At 37.4% G+C, this 20,323-nt stretch overlaps 1 non-coding gene across 1 annotated transcript; it reads right to left on the bottom strand.

Moving 5' to 3' along the window:
* Window positions 1-15,960: 15,960 nt before the first annotated feature.
* LOC142164436 (small nucleolar RNA R71) lies at window positions 15,961-16,067 on the bottom strand. The gene has a single exon (XR_012695207.1). It is a non-coding gene; the product is annotated as a small nucleolar RNA R71 (small nucleolar RNA).
* Between the last annotated feature and the right edge of the window lie 4,256 nt (window positions 16,068-20,323).

The raw sequence follows: 20,323 nt of genomic DNA on the forward strand, positions 1-20,323 counted from the left end.
AGGAATGAAACCGTTAATTCTTTCCATTGGTGTCAATATTTTGTTCCGACCATTAGTTGTTATTAGACATTTATATTATTTTAGGGAAATGGCCAAAGACTTATGTACTCAGATTCTTCAGATAGAGGCTCATTAGTTGTCATAGTAGGTTTAGATCTTTAAATTCCTATTCGTCTTATGTTACTAATCGTTTTCATATTTATATTATTTAAGAATTATGAGACCTAGCTTTAATATGCTTAACTTGCTCAATAGTACCTTTCAGTTCGTTAGAATTGGACTTGCTCAACGGGTAAGATAGGTTGAGCGTCATTATGTCCCACCTAAATTTCAGGGCGTGAGAAGTTTCAAACCTCACCTTCCCATAAAAGTTTGAAACAATTAGACCAACACTCCACAATTTCAACTGATGACCTGTACTCCCTTAGAAAACTAATAAAGTGACTATATGTTAAAAAAATCTTGAATAATATTTATTTATATTCACTAAATTGTTATGATATCATTACAAAACTATTTGTTCACTTTTAAAAATGTGACACGCTTACAAAAAAAATGTGTAACTTTTACTCTCTTTTTATAAGTTATTTTATTAAACTTTTATTCTATTTTTCGCTTCTATTTGGATTATGTTTTATATATATATATATATATATATATATATATATATATATATATATATATATATATATATATATATATATATATATATTTATGAGACTAAAATGCACATTACTTGGTTAAACTATGTAAGTCCTACTCCTAAGCTTTCATGCAAGAGGTTACGAGTTCATGTATATTGTGGTGTTGGAAATAGGCCATGCATGTGACAATAGGTTGTAGTATATGGGATTAATGAACCATTTTGGTTAGTTTCTTGTTAAAATTGGTTGAGGGAGGACGGGATTACCATTGTAGAGCTTTATAGTCTATTTTGCATACTAGGTGTTTGACAAAATTCCTAAGAGAGTTACACCATGTGAATCCTTCTAATTATTATCCGATTTTCGCTATCTTCCTATAGATTGTTATTGCTAGAAGTGTTGGGACATTGTAGTAACTTAAGGAAATCTCAAACAAGGTATGTTGGCTATGTGACTTACCGGGGTGATTAGTTTGGGACCAATGAGGTTTAAGGAATGAATTGAAACACTTAGTTCCAAGGTTTAAAGTTTAAGTTAAAATAGTGACCGGACGTCGACTTACGTGTAAATGACCTCGCAATAGAGTTTTAATGATTTCAATAGCTCTGTATGGTGATTTTGGACTTAGGAGCGTATCCGAAAAATTATTTGAAAGTCCGTAGTGGAATTTGGCTTGAAATGGCAAAAGTTAAATTTTTGGGAAGTTTGACCGGGAGTTAAATTTTTGATATCGGGGTCAGAATCCAATTCTGAAAATTTTTATAGCTCCGTTATATCATTTATGACTTGTGTGTAAAATTTGAGATCAATCGGACTTGATTTGATAGGTTTCGACATCGAATGTAGAAATTAAAAATTCTTAAGTTCGTTAAGCTTGAATTGGGGTATGATTCATGGTTTTAGCATTGTTTTATGTGATTTGAGATTCCAACTAAATTCGTATGATGTTTTAGGACTTGTTGATGTATTTGGTTGAGATCCCGAGGGCCTCGGGTGAGTTTCGGATGGTTAAAGGATCAAAATTTGGACTTAAACAACTATTGGAAATTTTTCTGTTGGAAATAGGCTGGAAATCAAGGCCGGAAATAGGCTGGAAATCGAGGCCGGAAATCGAGGGCATGAAATCGAGGGCTAAAAATCGAGGGCTGAAAATTGAGGGTAGGAAATCGAGGGCAAGAAATCGAGGGCAGCGCCTCGACATAAACTTTAAGTTATAAAAAGGGGACTTCGTCCCATTTTCCATTTTGACAAATTGGAGTTTGGGGAGAGGCGATTTTTGAGAGATTTTTAAGGAAAAACACCGAGATAAGTGATTCTAACTTGCATTTGGTCAATATACACTAATATATCATTATTTTTATCATTTAATTAGTGTTTTGATATGGAAACTTGGGCAAGATTGTAGAAATTTCATAAAACGAATTTTTGAGATTTCGATGTCGATTCGGAGTCGGATTTGAGTGAAACCAGTATGGTTGGACTCGTAATTAAATGGGTTATCGGATTTTGTGAGTTTCGTCGAATTCCGAGATGTGAGCCCCACAGGCGATTTTTGGGTTAAATTTCGGATTTTGTTAGAAAAATTATATTTTCTTATGAAATTTATTCCTATAATTGGTATTGATTGAATCGAATTAATTATGATTAGTCGAGCCGATCGGAGTCGGAAAATTGAGGAAAAATATATTACTTGACTGATTGAGCGTGGTTTGAGGTAAGTGACTTGTCTAACCTTGTGTTGGGAAAATTTCCCTTAGGATTGGTATTGATATGAAAATGTTGATGTGTTGAAAGTCGTGTACACGAGGTGACGAGTGTGTAGATGGCCTAAATGTGAAAGATTATGTCTTTAAATTGTGTAGAGCACTCTTGCATATTAATTAAATTATTTTATTCTGTTATATTCATCATCCTTAATATATTTTCGTCTCTTAAATTTGTCTGACCTGTTCCTACTAAGTGTATTACCTGTTTAGTTGAAACTCTGTTTCTTTGTTCTTTGCATTATTTGAAAGATGAATTTCTTAAATTTAAATATTATTAAAAATGAAGTATTTTACATTTAAAATTTTGACATTTAGACAAGGTATTAAGTTTGTGAAATATTATTTTTGCTGAATATTTTGTGAGGTTTTTGTACTCATTGTGATTGAGCCGTGAACTCCTTATTGTGGAAAAAAATATTGTTGTTGCTTTATTTTGGCATGAGTCGTGAGCTCTTTATTGTGAAAAAATGTTGTTGTTGTTGATTTATTTTGATAAGTTGAGATATTTGGGCACTTGAGATGCAAATTGTGATATATTGTGATGTTGATACGCATGCGGTGGTATAAGGTCTGAGTGTTGAAACGCATGCGGTGAGATAAGGGTGGCTTGATACGTGTGGCTAGTAGGGGAACTACTAGAAGTCATGCAGTGTGATAAGGGTGGCTAAAACGCGGGATGCTATTTCGGGAAAAAATATTTTCTCTAAAATTTAATGTGAAGGCTCCCGCGGTGATATAAGAAAATGAGATATTGTGAATTTATTTATGATTTGGGACTACAAGGTGGTACCTCGGGAGTGCCCTTGTTGATATTTCTTTTATGGTTGTATTGCCTTTGGTTAATTTTGGTGTTTTCTTAAAGTTGTAAATTTCTGTTTTCCTTCCGCGAGGTGTTAATTGCCCTTATTCTGTATAGTTAAATTGTGACATACTACTTATTTGATTTATCCCCATTGTCATTATTGTTATTATATTATTAAACTTTTCTCCTTGTCTTTTATTATTCCAGTAGTGCCTGATCTGACCTCGTCACTACTCTACCGAGGTTAGGTTTGACACTTACTGGGTACTGCTGTGGTGTACTCATACTATATTTCTGCACATCATTTTGTGCAGATCCAGGTACATCTTGTCAGACTAGGCATCAATGAATTATCAGTACGAGGAGACTTCGAGGTATATGTGCTAGCGTCCGTAGACTCCGGAGTCCCCTTGTATCTTATTATGTTGTCTTCCTTATTTGCTTTGGACTCTGATGTATAGAGACATTGAGAATAATTTTTTAGAAGATTGTGACTTATTCCTACCGGGTTTTGGGGGTTGAAATTGTTAAATTTGTAGTTCTTATTTATTCGACTGTTGAGGATTAAATTTTAATTTATATTCTGTTATTCCGCATTGATAGGCTTACCTAGTCTTAGAGACTAGGTAACATCACGAAATCCTACGGAAGGAATTTGGGGTCGTGACATTGTTATTGCTAGAAGTGTCGGGACGTTGTAGTAACTTAAGGAAGCTCAAAACAAGGTATGTTGGCTAAACTCTTCCCTTAGAATTGAACCCCACGATATCCTTGTAAGTCCCGTTTCTCATTATAAATTGATTATTTCGAATAAACCTTGTGTCCAAAAGATATATGCCCAATATGTATTCCAAAAATACTTGTTATGTTATGTGCTATTTGAAAATGTGCTCGAAGCATAGGTTGCATATCTAAATGTTATAACTTCAAGTCGTGATCCAAATGAAAGCTATTGTGCCAAATTGTGTAAGAAATCTCAATGTGCTTAACACTCTTATTTGCTCACATGTGGACTTAAATTATTGAATAGAAATTCTTTGATGTTGATGATACGTGATGTTGTTTGAAAGTGAAAGAAGCGAGTATGAGATGTAGAAATATGGCCATCGTGCCAAGAATGAGAATTACATTTGTGGCCAATAGTGCCAATGAAATGAAAGAATATGTGAAACATTATGAGATGAGTGTTGACTCCTTTATATAATAATGTCATTAATGTCCTATGACCACCCATGGCTAGTACAAGTAAGTGATGGTATGGACATGAATTGTGGTCGCTTGCTGAAATGAGAATTACGAGGCATTGTATGTTTCAATGGTTTCAATCATTATATATATGCTTCTAAAATAATTAATGCAAATGACTTCGATGTTAAGTCCCCAAGAATCATGAACTTAGCTAATGACATTAAGTTGACAAGAGGGTATATAATGAGCTGAAAAAGAGATGTCTTATGCTAAATGATGGTAAATCTTATGAAAACGAATTTGGGCCATGTGCCATTGAAATTGACTTATTGATTTACCATACATGTGCTAATGTAATGAGCTATGTTTCTCCATGATGAGCATAAACATGAAGTGTTCCAATGATCCGGGAACTTACGACCTTGAAAGTAGCATTAGTCATGTCGCTTAAGATTATATATAGTTATGTGCATAATGATGTATATGGAATCCTATGGACGCTCTATGAAACACATAGGTATATTGTATATGTGATCCTATGGACGGTCTATAAAACGCATAGATGTATTGTGTATGAATCCCTATAGACGGTCTATGAAACGCATAGGTGTGTAATATGAATGAACCCTATGGACGGTCTATCAAACGCATAGGTGTATGATATAATATGTGAACCTTATGGACGGTTTATGAAATACATAGGTGTATAATATAATATGTGAACCCTATGGACGGTCTATGAAACGCATAGGTGTATAATATCATATGTGAACCTTATGGACGGTCTGGTGAGACGCATAGGCAACACGAACAATAGGTGCCACTTCCATTTCCCTTGTTTATACATGTTGGTACTTTACATTATATTTTGTATCTCACGCATAGTTCATAGGTTACGCTTGACCCTAAAAGAAGTTCAGAATGATGTAAGTATGATAAGACTTGACATGTGATGCTATGGGTCATTTCGTAGTTTCTTGACTTAATGTAATTGCCTCTTATTTGAGTTACTATATTTCCATATGTTGTTCTGTCTGCCTTACATACGAGTACTATTCCACATGTACTCACGTCCCTTTTGCCGGGGGCACTACATCTTTTAATGGATGCATGTGGTTCCATAGCAGGCGGCATCGATCAGTGATAGCAGTACATCCTCCTCTCAGCTGACTTGGTGAGCCCCACTTCAGGGTCATGTATCTTTTGTTTCTCATGTATTGTATTTTGAGGTATAGCCGGGGCCTTGTTGCCGGAACTATCCTAGTACTCTTTTGTACCGTTAGAGGCTCCATAGATATGGTGTGGGTTGTACGTTGGTATTGGGAAGGTCAAACTAAAGACGTTGTAATTGTATCACATGTTCCACTTCTAAACTAGGGATGTGTAATGTAATATTTTGGGGGCTTATAAATGAAGTAGTTAATAGTAATGGATTGGCGTTATATACATGATCTCCTTATTGTCTAATTAATGAAACTATATCTTCTTGTTATTCATGGGTGAGTTTGGGTAGAAGGAAATCTAGCAGGCTTGCTCGGCAGGGTTATCCCGGTTGAGCGCCGGTCGCGCATCCTGAGGTCGGGGCGTGACACCTGTATATATGTATATTTTTATGTAAAGTTTCTAAAATTTTATGGTACATATTAGTCGTTCATATTGTTAGTGTAGTTTTGCTGTTATAATAATTTAATTATTTGCCTTTATATTCTAGTTTGATTGATAGTTTTCTTTTGCTAAATAGAAGAATTTATTTCATGTTAAAAATAATCGATTTTTAATTGAGTACTTAAATTATTCATCATTATTTGATTCAATTATCATCAATATATCTTGGTAAATGATATATTTCTCAAAGAGCAATTGATTTGATAGTGTTATGTTGAAAATGTAGTCTCTGAAATATGTGTTTGGTTGTGTATGTCTCATATTTAAGAAAAAACTGATAAATAACTGAAAAAACTGAAAAAATGACTAAAACCAACAAAAATCGAATCAATAAAAAACCGACTTAATCGGTTTGGTTTGGTTCCAATATTTAAAAAACTAACTTACTTGGTTTGGTTTCTTTTTAGAAAAAAACTAATCCAAACCGAACCTTGAACACCCCTCCACCAAGGATTCTGATAGAACGAATAGAATTTCTTGAGTATCACATTAGTAAATTGATTAACTGATGTCCCAATGGTGATACGACACCTAGGGTGGAAAAAGCTATACGGGATAATTAATTCACATCAATATCAACTAGTATTTATACCCGCGCGTTGCGTGGGGAATATTTTGTAGTATCTTGACATTTGGCTTAATTGAATAAAAACAAATATCCTAAAATTGCTAAGTGGCTTATTATTATGTTGTCACTTGTTTTAATATGATGTTTTTGCATATCCTTTTATTATGTATAGATAATATAATATATAATGTATAGATACCTCCTTTAATATAACTATCACGACCCAAAACTCAACCTGTCGTGATGGCGCCTATCATGGTACTAGGCAAGCCGACTACTTAGACAATTCCAACACTTTCAAGTTTGAAATATACTAAAACAATTTAAATAAATAAAAATCTCATAAAACGCGATAGAATGACATAACTCAATACATAAGTTTTTCCAAAACCAGGGTGTCACTGAGTACATGAGCAAAATGCCAAGTCTGATACACTGTCTAAGAAAAATAGAAACCAAATAACCAAATTGAAGGATAGGGGGAAGGAGAGTTAAGGTCTGCGGACGCCAGGGCAGCTACCTCGATAGTCTCTGAATGGCTGAACTCTGTGAATCAGCACCCACCGTGAATGGAAACACCTGGATCTGCACACAAAGTGCAGGGTGTAGCGTGAGTACAACCAAATCAATAAGTAACAAATCTAACCTTTGGACTGAAAGTAGTGACATGCTCGAACTTTACATCCCACATACAGAATTAACAATACGGAAATTCACGGAAAGTATGATAGTAATATCTCAGATATTCATAATTTGCAGGTAACAGTACAAGAATTTAGGCATGCTTCCAGGTTTAACAATTAAATTCAGAACATATGAAATATGTCAAGTCTGAATAATATGAGGAATATGACATCTCTATATCTACATGCCAATATGCATGTCGTATGTGATGCAACACAATAAAAGCCTCGCGTACTCACACTCTCAGAGTACTCAATCTGACTGTCTCAATTCTCACTTATCACACTCAATCACTCAACATTGTACGAGGCACATCCAGCCCAAATGGAAATAAGTCCATGGTAGATACAACCCACATGCAAATAAATCCATGGCAGATCCAGCCCAAATGCAAATAAATCTAGGGCAGATCCAGACCAATGCAAATGAATCTATAGCAATTATGCTCATTGTGGGTGTGCAGACTCTGGAAGGGCAGATCCAATCCAAGCATTATAATAAGCCAAATCTGGGCATGAATCAATAAAGTTTGTTGCGGCGTGCAACCCGATCCCATAAATGCCACTTACAAACAGGACATCGGCCTCACTCAGTCATCAATCTCTCCAGTCTCTCGGGCTCACAACACTCATGCTAAGCAGCCCAAATTAATGATATAAGATGTGACTATAAATTGTAATGGAGACTGAGATATGATATGCAATGATGAATGTGACTGAGTAGATGACATCAATTAAGCAAAACAACTGAACAACAAAGATTGACCACTATGGGTCCCAATAGTACCAGCTTATAGTCTAAACATATTTTCTAGCATAAATCACAGCTCAAATGCTCTATCACATAGAGTACAATAATAATGTTCAGATAAGATAGCTACACAGTTCCATGAAATCGACTAGATCACAATTAATACGGTACACGCCCACACGCCCGTCACCAAGCATGCGCGTCACCTCAACACCAATCATATAACGCATAAATCGGGGTTTCATACCCTCAGAACCAAGTTTAGAAGTGTTACTTACCTCAAACCATGCAAATCACTACTCCAACAAGACCTTGCATCGCAAAACGACCTCTAAATGCCTCGAATCTAGCCACAAACAATTTGATACAATCAACACGAGCTAAAGGAATTAATTCCATAAGAAAATACAAAATTCTTAATCAAACGTTAAAAAGTCAACTCAAAAGCCGACCCAGGGCCCACGTCTCAAAATCAAATAAAAGTCACAAAATCTGGAAGCCCATTCAATCATGAGTCTAACCATACCAAATTTACCAAATTCTGATACCATATCACTAATCAAATTCCCAAATTAAACTCTCCAAATCCCTAGCTCAAACTACCAATTTTCACCTAAAAATACACAAACTAGGTGGGAAATTCAATGGGGAAACAAGATTATTTAATAAAAATGATCACAAGTGACTTACCTCAAGAAACCCCTCGAAAATCATCTCAAACATCGCCTTAGACCGAGTTTGCAGAGTCCAAAATGAGCAAAATCACGAACCCTTCGAATTTAATGTTTTGTCCAGGGGTTTTCACTTCTGCGGACAACTTACCTGCACCTGCTGTCCCGCATGTGCGATAATATTTCGCTTCTGCGATCCCACTCGACCACCGACCATGAGCACCTGTGGCAAAATTCCCCGCATCTGTGAGGCCTCGTCCGCTTCTGCGGAGATGGCTGCCACATGCCCCTTCGCACCATGCGACCTTAACTCTGCATCTGCGATCTAGCAGATGCGGCCCAAATTATCGCACCTGCGATCACTGCCCAGCTTCATCCAAACCACATCTGCAATCTCTCCTTCACTTCTGCGGCCACGCACATGCGACCAAAACGGTCACGCCCCGACCTCGGGGAGCGCGACTGGCGCTCAACCAGGATAACCCTGCCGAACAAGCCTGCTAGATTTTCCTCTACCCAAACTCACCCATGAATAATGAAAAGATGTATTTTCATTAATTAGACAATACAGAGATCATGTATACAACACCAATCCATTACTATTAGATATTTCATTTATAAGTCCCCAAAATGTTACATTACACATCCATAGTTTAGAAGTGGAACATGTGATACAATTACAACTTCATTAGTTTGACGTTTCCAATACCAACGTACACCCCACATCATGTCTACGGAGCCTCTAACGGGTACAAAAGAGTACTAGGATAATGCCGACAACAACTCCCCGACTATACCTTAAAACACAATACATGAGAAACAACAGATACATGACCCCGATATGAAGTGGGGCTCACCATGTCAGCTGAGAGGAGGATGTACTGCTATTACTTATCGATGCCGCCTGCTATGGAACCACCTGTATCCATTAAAAGATGTAGCGCCCCCGGCAAAAAGGACGTGAGTACATGTGAAATAGTACTCGTATGTAAGGCAAACAGAACAACATATGGAAATACAGTAACTCAAATAAAAAGCAAAATAAATTTCGTCAAGAAACTACGAAGTGACACATAGCATCACATGTCAAGTCTTATTATACTTACATCATTTTGAACTTCTTTTAGGGTCAAGCGTGCCCTATGAACTATGCGTGGGATACAAAATATAATGTAAAAGTACCAACATGTACAAACAAGGGCAATGGAAGTGGCACCTATTGTTCGTGTTACCTGTCCGTCTCACCAGACCGTCCATAGGATTCACATATGATATTATACACCTATGTGCTTCATAGACCATTCATAGTGTTCACATATTCTATTATACACTTATGCGTTGCATAGACCGTTCATATGATTTCACATATTATATTATGCACCTATGCATTTCATAGACCGTCCATAGGGTTTCTTTCATATTACACACCTATGCGTTTCATAGACCGTCAATAGGGATTCATTTGTATTATACACCTATACGTTTCATAGACCGTCCATAGGAATTCATTCATATTATACACCTATGCGTTTCATAGACTGTCCATAGGATTCCATACATAATACACCTATGCATTTCATAGACCGTCCATAGGATCACATATACAATACACCTATGTGTTTCATAGACCGTCCATAGGGTTCATAACACATCTTTATGCACATAACCATATATAAACTCAAACGACATGACTAACGCTACTTTTAAGGTCGTAAGTTCCCTGATCATTAGAACACTTCATGTTCATGCTCATCATGGAGAAACATAGCTCATTACATTAACACATGCATGGCAAATCACTAAGTAGGTTTCAATGGTACATAGACCCAATTTCTTTTCTTAAGGTTCATCATCATTTAACATAGAACGTCTCTTTTCCACCTCATTATATACCTATTTGTCATCTTAAGGTCTTAACATCAAAGTCATTTACATTCATTATTTTCGAAGCATTCAACTATAGTTGAAACCGTTGGAACATACAATGCCTCGTGATTCTCATTTTGGCAAACAGCCATAGTTCATGTTCGTACTATCACTTACTTGTACTAGCCACAGGTGATCATAGGACATCAATGATACTATTATATAAAGGAGTTAAAACTCATCTCATAATGTTCACACATTCTTTCATTTCATTGGCACTATTGGCCACAAATGTAATCCTCATTCTTGGCACGATGGCCACATTTCTACATCTCACACTCGCTTCTTTCACTTTCAAACATCATCATGGATCATCAACAACAAAGCATTTCTATTCAAGACTTTAAGTTCACATGTGAGCAAATACGAACATTAAGCACATTGAGATTTCTTACAAAATTTAGCATAATAGCTTTCATTTGGGCCACGACTTAAAGTTATGACAATTAGATACACAACCCATGCTTCTAGCACATTTTCAAATAGCACATAACATAATAGGAACATTTGGAACAAATTGAGTATATATCTTTTGGACACAAGGTTTATTCGGAATAATTCAATTTATAATAAGCATCATGGGACTTACAAGAACATCGTGGGAATTCAATACTAAGAGAAAAGTTTAGCCAACATACCTCGCTTTGAGCTTTATTAAATTACTATAATATTTCAGAAATCTCAGCAACTTCAATCTATTTAGAAACATAACAAAATTGAACCATAATTAGGAATAAGTTCATGGTCCAACTCATTTGAGAATTTTATCAAATACTATATGTGCAAATTAGTTACAAGGTACTTCTACAAGATTTCCTTCACCCCACAACCAACTCAACACCAAGAGTTCACCCATACTAGTTCAATGATCTTTCTACAACCCTTGATAGTACATGCATACATAAATAACACTCCCACACCCAAGATTCATACTTTCCATTAGCCATCTTCCACCCCAAATTCAAAATTTAAAACTAAGGTATGGAACCTTGCCTCTTAGATGAAGACCTTGTGAGTTATCCTTGTGAAATCTTCAAGACTTGAGCAAGAATTGATGAACAAAATGGCTAGGTCTTCTCTTTCTTTATCTAAGATACTCTCAACTCTCTCTAAAAATATCAAATGAAACTCTTAAAGATGACCCCCAAAGACTTTTTATAAAAATAGGATCGGGTAAAATTTTCAAAACTTAAACTTGCCAAAACCGGGTCTGCGGTCGCAGACCATACCGCATAATCGATATACGGCTCGCAAAATGGGCCGCAAAAATGATGCGCAAAAACTGGACTTGTCTGAACCAGTATGCGATAGTTTTGCGGTCCGCAGACATGTTGTGCAACCGCAGACTGGACCGCAGAATCATCTTCCAGATTTCTTCATGCCAAATCTGCGACTGAAATGCGGCCCGCGAAGCAACTATGTGATCATATAATAGACCGCAGAACAACCTTCAAAATTCAACATCTTTCTTCTCAACTATGCGATGGATATACGGCCCACAAACTTGTTCTGCGGTCGCAAACTTGACCGCTGAATCGCCTTCTCTTGCCAAAAATTTCCATCAACCCTCGACGTACTGTACAACCCAAAAAGTCCGTACCAAGCATTTCTACAATCTTCAAATACGTAAGCCTACCTTGGCACCACGAAACCTTAAATTCCTTTACGAAATTTTACGGGGCCTTACAAAAACTCTGCATGTGCGATCGCACCACACCTGGTGCACTTCAGCAGTCCTTCAATTCCAAACTTTGATACGTTAACCATCCGAACTCCACCCGAGGCCCCCAGGACCTCAACCAAGCATACCAACAAGTCCTAAAACATGATATGAACTTAGTCGAGCCCTCAAATCACATCAAAGAATATCAAAACACGAATCGCACCCCAATTCAGGCCTAATGAAAACTAAGAAATTCCAACTTCTATAGTCGATGCTGAAACAAATCAAATCAAGTACGATTGACCTCAAATTTTGCACACAAGTCATAAATGACACAACGGACCTACTCCAACTCCCGGAACTACAATCCGAGCCCGATAACCACAAAGTCAACTCTCGATCAAACTTCTAAATTTCCAAAGCTTCTAATTTTCCAACTTTGGTCACTTCAAGCCTAAATCAACTACGAACCTCCAAATCACTATGCGGACACACTCCTAAGTCGAAAATCACCCAACAGAGTTATCAGAACCATCAAAACTCCATTCCAGAGTTGTTTACATTTAAGTCAACATCCGGTCAACCTTTTCAATTTAAGCTTCCAAACCTTGAGACTAAGTGTCTCATCACATTTTGAAACATCCCCGGAACCGAATCAACTACCCCGACAAGTCACATAACAGCAATTAAGCATAAAATGAGCAGTAAATGGGGGAACAGAACTACAACACTCAAAACGGTCTGCGGGGTCGTTACAATAACATAGATAATACAGATTTCTTACTTCGTCAAAAATACGTATACATATTTTATAAAAGCGTATCAATATTTTGATTTTTTTCTACATTATATGGAATAAGTAAATATACTTTTCTTCTATTTTATTTTTAATATAAAATTTTGAGTTTTACATTTTTTACTTCGTCCGAAATATATGTTCTTTTGTTATTTTATATAAAATGTATCAATATTTGTAGATTTTTTTTCTACATTATATGGAATAAGCAATTAGACTTTTCTCCTATTTTATTTTCAATATAACGTTTTTATTTTTATATTTTTTTACTATGTTGCTTGTAATTATTTCAAATTCAAATTAGACTTTTCTTCTTAAATTCAAATTCAAAAGAGTAACTAATTATTAATGATAAATAATGCATAATTTAATTTTATTAAAATTTAAATTCAAAAAGAAACTAACTATTACCTAACTTAACTAGCTTTGTCCTAAAATTACGAATTGGCTTTTTATTATGTTGTCACTTGGCTTACTATGTTGTCTTTAATTGCCTCTCCTATTATATATAGCTAGATAAGTTCCCGTTTGGCCAAAACAATTGGTAATTTATTTTCAATATTTTTTGAAAATATTGTTTGTGCATATGGAATATGGTAATTATTTCAAATTCAAACTAGACTTTTCTTCTATATGTAAATTAAAATTCAAAAAAGTAACTAATTATTAATAATAAATAATGCATAATTTATTTTTAAAAAAAAATTTAAATTCAAAAAGAAATTAATTATTACCTAATATAATTAACTTTGTCCTAAAATTGCCAAGTGGCTTTTTCTTATGTTGCCACTTAGCATAATATGGTGTCTTTGCCTCTCCTATTATATATAGATAGATATTTATTTTCAGCTAACATTAACATCAATATATATTGAAGGAAAAGATGGCAAATAATTCCCTAGGCACTTCAACCCTTAAAGCCCTGTGTCTTTTCTCCAAGTTTACCCTAAATGCAACATACCTTTTCGTTTTCCATGGAACAAAGGAATTCTGACCACTACGATGTTCGAATTGCCCACAATATAGTAGGAAATTAAAATGCAATGTTCATTTTAAGCTTGAGAATGTTGGTCAGGAGGATTAATTACTGATGTATGGCTATAATTCCATAGTTTCGTACATTATTTGCCTTGCATTTTATATGCTTTAATGATAAACTACACTTTAATTGTGCGTAACAGAGTCTATTTTATGTGTAGGTGAATTGGAGATGAAAGTAGAGCAAAAAAAATACTTAAAGTCTAAAGTGTGCTCAAAAACAGCTGAAAAAAAGAAAGAAAGAAGTGAGCAGCCTACGAATGAGGAGTTAGACTCATCGATTTCTACATCCCTTTATCCTTACTTTTGTAATTTAATTATACAAAATACTTTGGATATTATGACTATGAGTATGAGTAGCTAAACTTCTAATCTAGGGTTTTGATGGAACCTATTGGAGGATGATTTTCATGTTACGTTAATATAGATTTGCCGTAGTATTTTCTCTATTTGTTCAACTATATTATTATTGTTGTTTATTGAAGGGCCCTCAATCGACTGTGCCTATTTAGTGTGTATTACTCGGGAGAGAGTGCACATTTAGGTAGTTGTTGAATAACATCACTCCTAACGTATATGAGGGATCAATACGAAGGATTTAAAGGTGGGATTAAGGATAACGAAATCTTGGTGCGATCCGAGTGAGCCATAATTAATGCCAACTAGAGTAATTCGGGAGAATATGTCTAGTAAATTATGGTAATTACTCGGGAGAGAGTTACGACAGTCAGAGTGCTCATGATCGATAGATAAGTCTCAGGCAAATTTATAGAAGACGTAGCGAAAAGGATTCCGACAATAGGGGAAATCATAACCTTAGATCATTCCAATTCTTGTCTACAAACCATAGTAGTTAGTTATTAATTGTTGCACTTTCATTACGTAATATTTAATTAGTAAACATCCAAATTGTTACTTAAATATTTCTGAAGATTGATTGCGTGAGTTCGTACGAGTCTAGTAGCCGTGTTTGGTAGGTTAATTCCTTGTGGGTTTCGACTTCGGACTTATTAGCCGGAATATATTTGCAATGATCACTTAGTCTTTTTTATAAGGTATAGTCGGGCGTGATTAAATTTTGGCGTCATTGCCGGGGAGTTAACGGTGTACTAATTGCAGCTAAAAGAATTGCTAGAATTCTTAGTGTAGTCAATTTTCTTCATTTTTTAAACCAAATACATTGAAATTTTAACGTTTCTAGTCTTGGGTGTTAAAGGTGCATGCCTAGGAACTCCTCGAGAACTGGTGAATTGCTCGAAGCATTATCAGATCTTGAGAAAGTTTTCAAGGCATTTAATCATGCAAACAAGAAGGACAGACAGGAACAGAACTCAACAGAACGAATCAAACTAGACATGGATGACATAATAGAAAATCCAAATAACAGAAATAATGACCCGAACAATCAGGGTGTGGCGCCTCTTGTGCCAGAAGCAGCCTTGTATGATTGGGCACAACCCACCGCCGAAAATCTGGCGACCGCAATTGCAGTCCCTTAAATACAAGCTGAATCATTTCAAATCACAAACAACATGCTACATTTGTTGCAGAACAAGGGACTATTTTCAGGGTCTTACATTGAAGATCCTCAGCAGCATCTGAAACATTTCCTGTATATATGTGTCACACAAAGGCAACCTAATGTGACACCGGACGCAATAAAGCTGTTGTTATTTCCATTCTCGGTGGCGGGAGAAGCTCAGACTTGGCTTAATTCACTCCCCATAAACTCCATCACTACGTGGGAGGAATTAGTCAAGCAATTTGTAAACAAGTTCTACCCACCCAATAAGACTGCCAAACAAATTGATGAGATATTGAGCTTCAGGCAGAGACCAACAGAAACACTACAAGAAACGTGGGAGAGGTTCAAGGGTATGCTTGTTAAGTGTCCACATCATGACATTCCAGAGCAAATGTTGGGGCAGAGGTTCTACATGGGATTGGCAGACAACTTTAAGGATAATGTTGATGCTTCAGCGGGTGGAGCACTTTTGAGCAAATCATTCAGAGAATGCAAGATCCTACTCGATAAAATGGCTCAAAACTCAGGATGGATGACAAGAGACTCTACGATTACTCCTTTAGTTCACTCTGTGGCTTTGGACCCAAACAACTCTATAGCCGAAAATATGGCTACTCTAATGACGCAAATGAGTATCCTCACAAAAAGATCGATGAATCAGGTCAGAAGCAGCAGGTACACATAGTTGACGTAACTAATGGGGTATTATGTACACCATGCATTAACCAACCTTATGTATGCTCGTGGAGTGCGGAAGGTGACAACCAACACTATCAGGAAGATATGAACTATATAGCCAACTATGGGGGATAGAGGCAAGGTGGTCAGAATTGGGGTCAACAGAATCAACAATATAGACCAGCACAACAGCAGTATAATAACAACAACAATCCTGGAGCTATGAGACCACAGGGTCAAGTGGTGCCTTACCAAAGGCAGCAGGGTTACAACCAGCAAAATCAGCAGCTGGCTTATCAATAACCTCAACAACAACAGATTATGAGACAAGATTTGGGGTCTGCTGAACTTGAGGGAATGTTGGACAACAATAACAGAATGCTGCAACAACTGATTGGGTCCACCGAAAAAATGCAAGACAGAGTAAACTCATATGAATCAGCGATAAAGGGTATTGAGGTTCAATCAGGACAGATTTCTATGGCTCTAAATAATCGTCCCCAAGTGACGTTACCTGCAGACACACAAATCAATCAAAAAGATCAGGGCCCGAAATAGCTTATGGCAGTGAGTCTACGAAATGGTAGAGACCTAGATCTGAAGCAAGAGATTGCTCGCGAAAGCCGACCTACTAAAACACTTGTGCCAGTACCCATTGAGATCGATGATTCAACATGGTTAACTGAGGTGATGGTACAACATGTACAAAAGAGCACAAGTAAAGAAAAAGAAGCTGTGAAAGAGACTGAGGTAGCACAAGAAACGATAGTAGAAGCAGTGCCTGAGCAAGATAAAACTCAAATCACAGGAAAAAAGCGACCTCCAGCACCATTCCCGCAGAGATTAGAAATATATCATAAGGACGAGCAATATAAGAAATTCATGGAGAGGTTGAAACAAATACAAGTGAACATTCTACTGATTGATGCGTTGCGAGAGATGCCTAGGTATGCCAAAATGATGAAAGATTTAATGTCTCGGAAATTTGACTTCCAAGACCTGTCCACTGTTACATTGACACAGACCTGTAGTGCAGTCGTGACGAGACCCATAGCTAAGAAGTTATCAGACTCAGGGAGTTTCACAATCCCATGCACGATAGGCAGCTATGCTTTTGTTAAAGCATTGTGTGATTTAGGGGCAAGCATAAACTTGATGCCCTTGGCTATTTACAAAAGGTTAGGCATAGGAAGAGCTAGACCCACGTCCATGTTACTATAGCTAGCCGACCAGACAGTGAAGAGGCCCTCTAGTATCCTTGATGATGTATTAGTCCAGGTTGGGAAGTTTATGTTCCCAGCAGATTTTGTCATTCTAGACTACCGGGTTGACGAGGAGATTCCCAAAATTTTGGGAAGACCATTCTTGGCCATTGGAGAGCTTTAATTGACTGTGAAACTAGAGAGATGAAAATGAGACTAAATGATGAAGAGATAACATTCAACGTGCAGAAATCTATGTGGCAACCAAGTGAATTTGCTAACTGCTCTCTAATAGAAGCCGTGGATGTAATTTTGGAGGAGGAAGATGAGACCTTGAATGCTAAAGACCCTCTAGCAGCCTATCTCTTGAACTTAGATGAAGTAAATGGAGAGGACTTGGCGGAGTGGGTGCTGGCTCTTGAAGGCCAAGGGTTTTGGAAAAGAGAGATCGAATTTGAGCCTTTGCACATAGAAGAAAGAAAAATTCCTCCAGTTAAGCCATCGATAGAAGAGCTACCAAAGTTGGAATTGAAACCGCTACCACCTCATTTCAGGTATGATTTCTTGGGACCTAACTCAACTTTACCTATTATTATCTCATCTGGTTTGTTAGATGTGCAGAAAGAACAGCTTTTGCAGGTATTGAGTGAGTGCAAAACTGCAATTGGTTGGACCATTGCAGACATTAAAGGGATCAACCCGGTCTTTTATATGCATAAGATTATACTGGAAGATGGCCACAAACCTTCCAGAGAACATCAAAGAAGGCTGAACCCCAATATGAAGGAAGTTGTGAAAAAAGAAGTGATAAAGTGGTTAGATGCGGGGATCATTTTCCCCATCTCTGACAATAATTGATCAGCCCAGTCCAATGTGTGCCTAAGAAAGGTGGGATGACTGTAGTGCAAAATGAGAACAATGAGTTGATATTAACAAGAACAGTCACGGGATGGCGAATTTGTATGGACTACAGATGATTGAACAAGTCCACCCGAAAAAACCATTTTCCCTTGTCGTTCATTGATCAAATGCTATATAGATTGGCCGGGAAATCCTACTTTTGCTTTCTGGATGGATACTCGGGGTATAATCAAATCTCCATTGCCCCGGAAGATAGAGAGAAAACATCATTCACCTGCCCATATGGTGTTTACGCCTTCCGGAGGATGCCGTTCGGCCTATGAAATGCACCCGCCATATTTCAAAGGTGCATGATGGTCATCTTCACTGATATGGTAGAGGACATCATGGAGATCTTTATGGATGATTTCTCGGTAGTGGGAGACTCATTCGATGATTACCTAAGGAATTTGAAAAGAGTGCTGAAAAGATGTGTCGAGACTAATCTGTTACTCAATTGGGGAAAATGTTATTTCATGGTACATGAAGGTATAGTCTTGGGGCACCTAGTGTCGAGTAAGGTCATTGAGGTAGATCGTGCAAAGGTTGATGTGATTGAAAAGCTTCCACCACCCACTTCCGTCAAAGCAATAAGACGTTTCCTTGGCCACGTCGGGTTCTATAGACGGTTTATAAAAGATTTTTCCAAAATTGCTAACCCCTTGTGTAAATTGCTTGAAAAAGATCACCCTTTTGTGTTTTCTGATGACTGCAGGGTAGCTTTTGAGGAATTAACGAAGAGGCTGGTGACAACACCTATCATAGTTGCACCTGACTGGGAGCAACCATTTGAGTTGATGTGTGACGCAAGCGACTATGCTATGGGAGCAGTGCTTGGGCAGCGCAAAGACAAAGTCATGCATCCAATATATTATGCAAGTAGAACATTGAATGGTGCCCAACTAAATTACACAGTGACCGAGAAAGAGATGCTAGCAGTGGTGTTCGCATTTGACAAATTCAAGTCATACCTGATAGGCTCGAAGGCAATTTTTTATATTGACCATGCTACTCTCAGGTACCTAATTGATAAGGAGTCAAAGTCACGCCTGATTCGATGGGAGCTACTACTGCAAGAATTTGACTTGGAAATCCGTGACCGAAAGGGAACGGAGAACCAAGTGGCTGATCACTTGTCTAGGCTGGAAGGAGCCGAAAAGAAGGTTGAGGGAAAGAGATTGTGGAGACTTTCTCGGATGACCAACTACTAGCCACGAGTCTTGAGGTAGCACCATGGTATGCAGACATTGCAAACTACCTGGAAAGCGGTATTGTTCCCTATGACCTTTCCTCTATTCAAAAGAAAAAGTTATTTCGTGACTGTCACATATATTATTGGGATGAGCCTTATCTGTTCAGGATTTGTGTTGATAACATGATCCGGAGATGTATCCCCGAGATAGACCAATCTTCTATTTTGCAGGCTTGTCACGCGTCACCATATGGTGGCCATTTCGGGGGAGTAAGGACAGCTGCGAAAGTGCTGGAGTCGGGCTTCTACTGGCCGACATTGTTCAAAGATGCACACTTATGGGTGAAGGATTGTGACGAATGACAACGAATTGGGAATATTTCCTGCCGACATGAGATGCCTATGAACCCAATTCAGGAGGTAGAAGTGTTTGATGTATGGGGAATCGATTTCATGGGGCCTTTCGTTAGCTCATACAGCAACAAGTACATACTCGTAGTTGTGGACTACGAGTCAAAATGAGTGGAGGCTGCAGCGCTCCCTACAAATGATGCAAAGGGGGTAATTGGTTTTTTGAGAAAGAATATATTCACCCGATTTGGCACTCCAAGGGCAATAATCAGTGACGGAGGCACTCACTTTTGTAATCGAGCCTTCGCAAAGTT

The sequence above is a fragment of the Nicotiana tabacum genome, chromosome 9, assembly GCF_000715075.1.
Source record: "Nicotiana tabacum cultivar K326 chromosome 9, ASM71507v2, whole genome shotgun sequence".
Taxonomy (NCBI): domain Eukaryota; kingdom Viridiplantae; phylum Streptophyta; class Magnoliopsida; order Solanales; family Solanaceae; genus Nicotiana; species Nicotiana tabacum.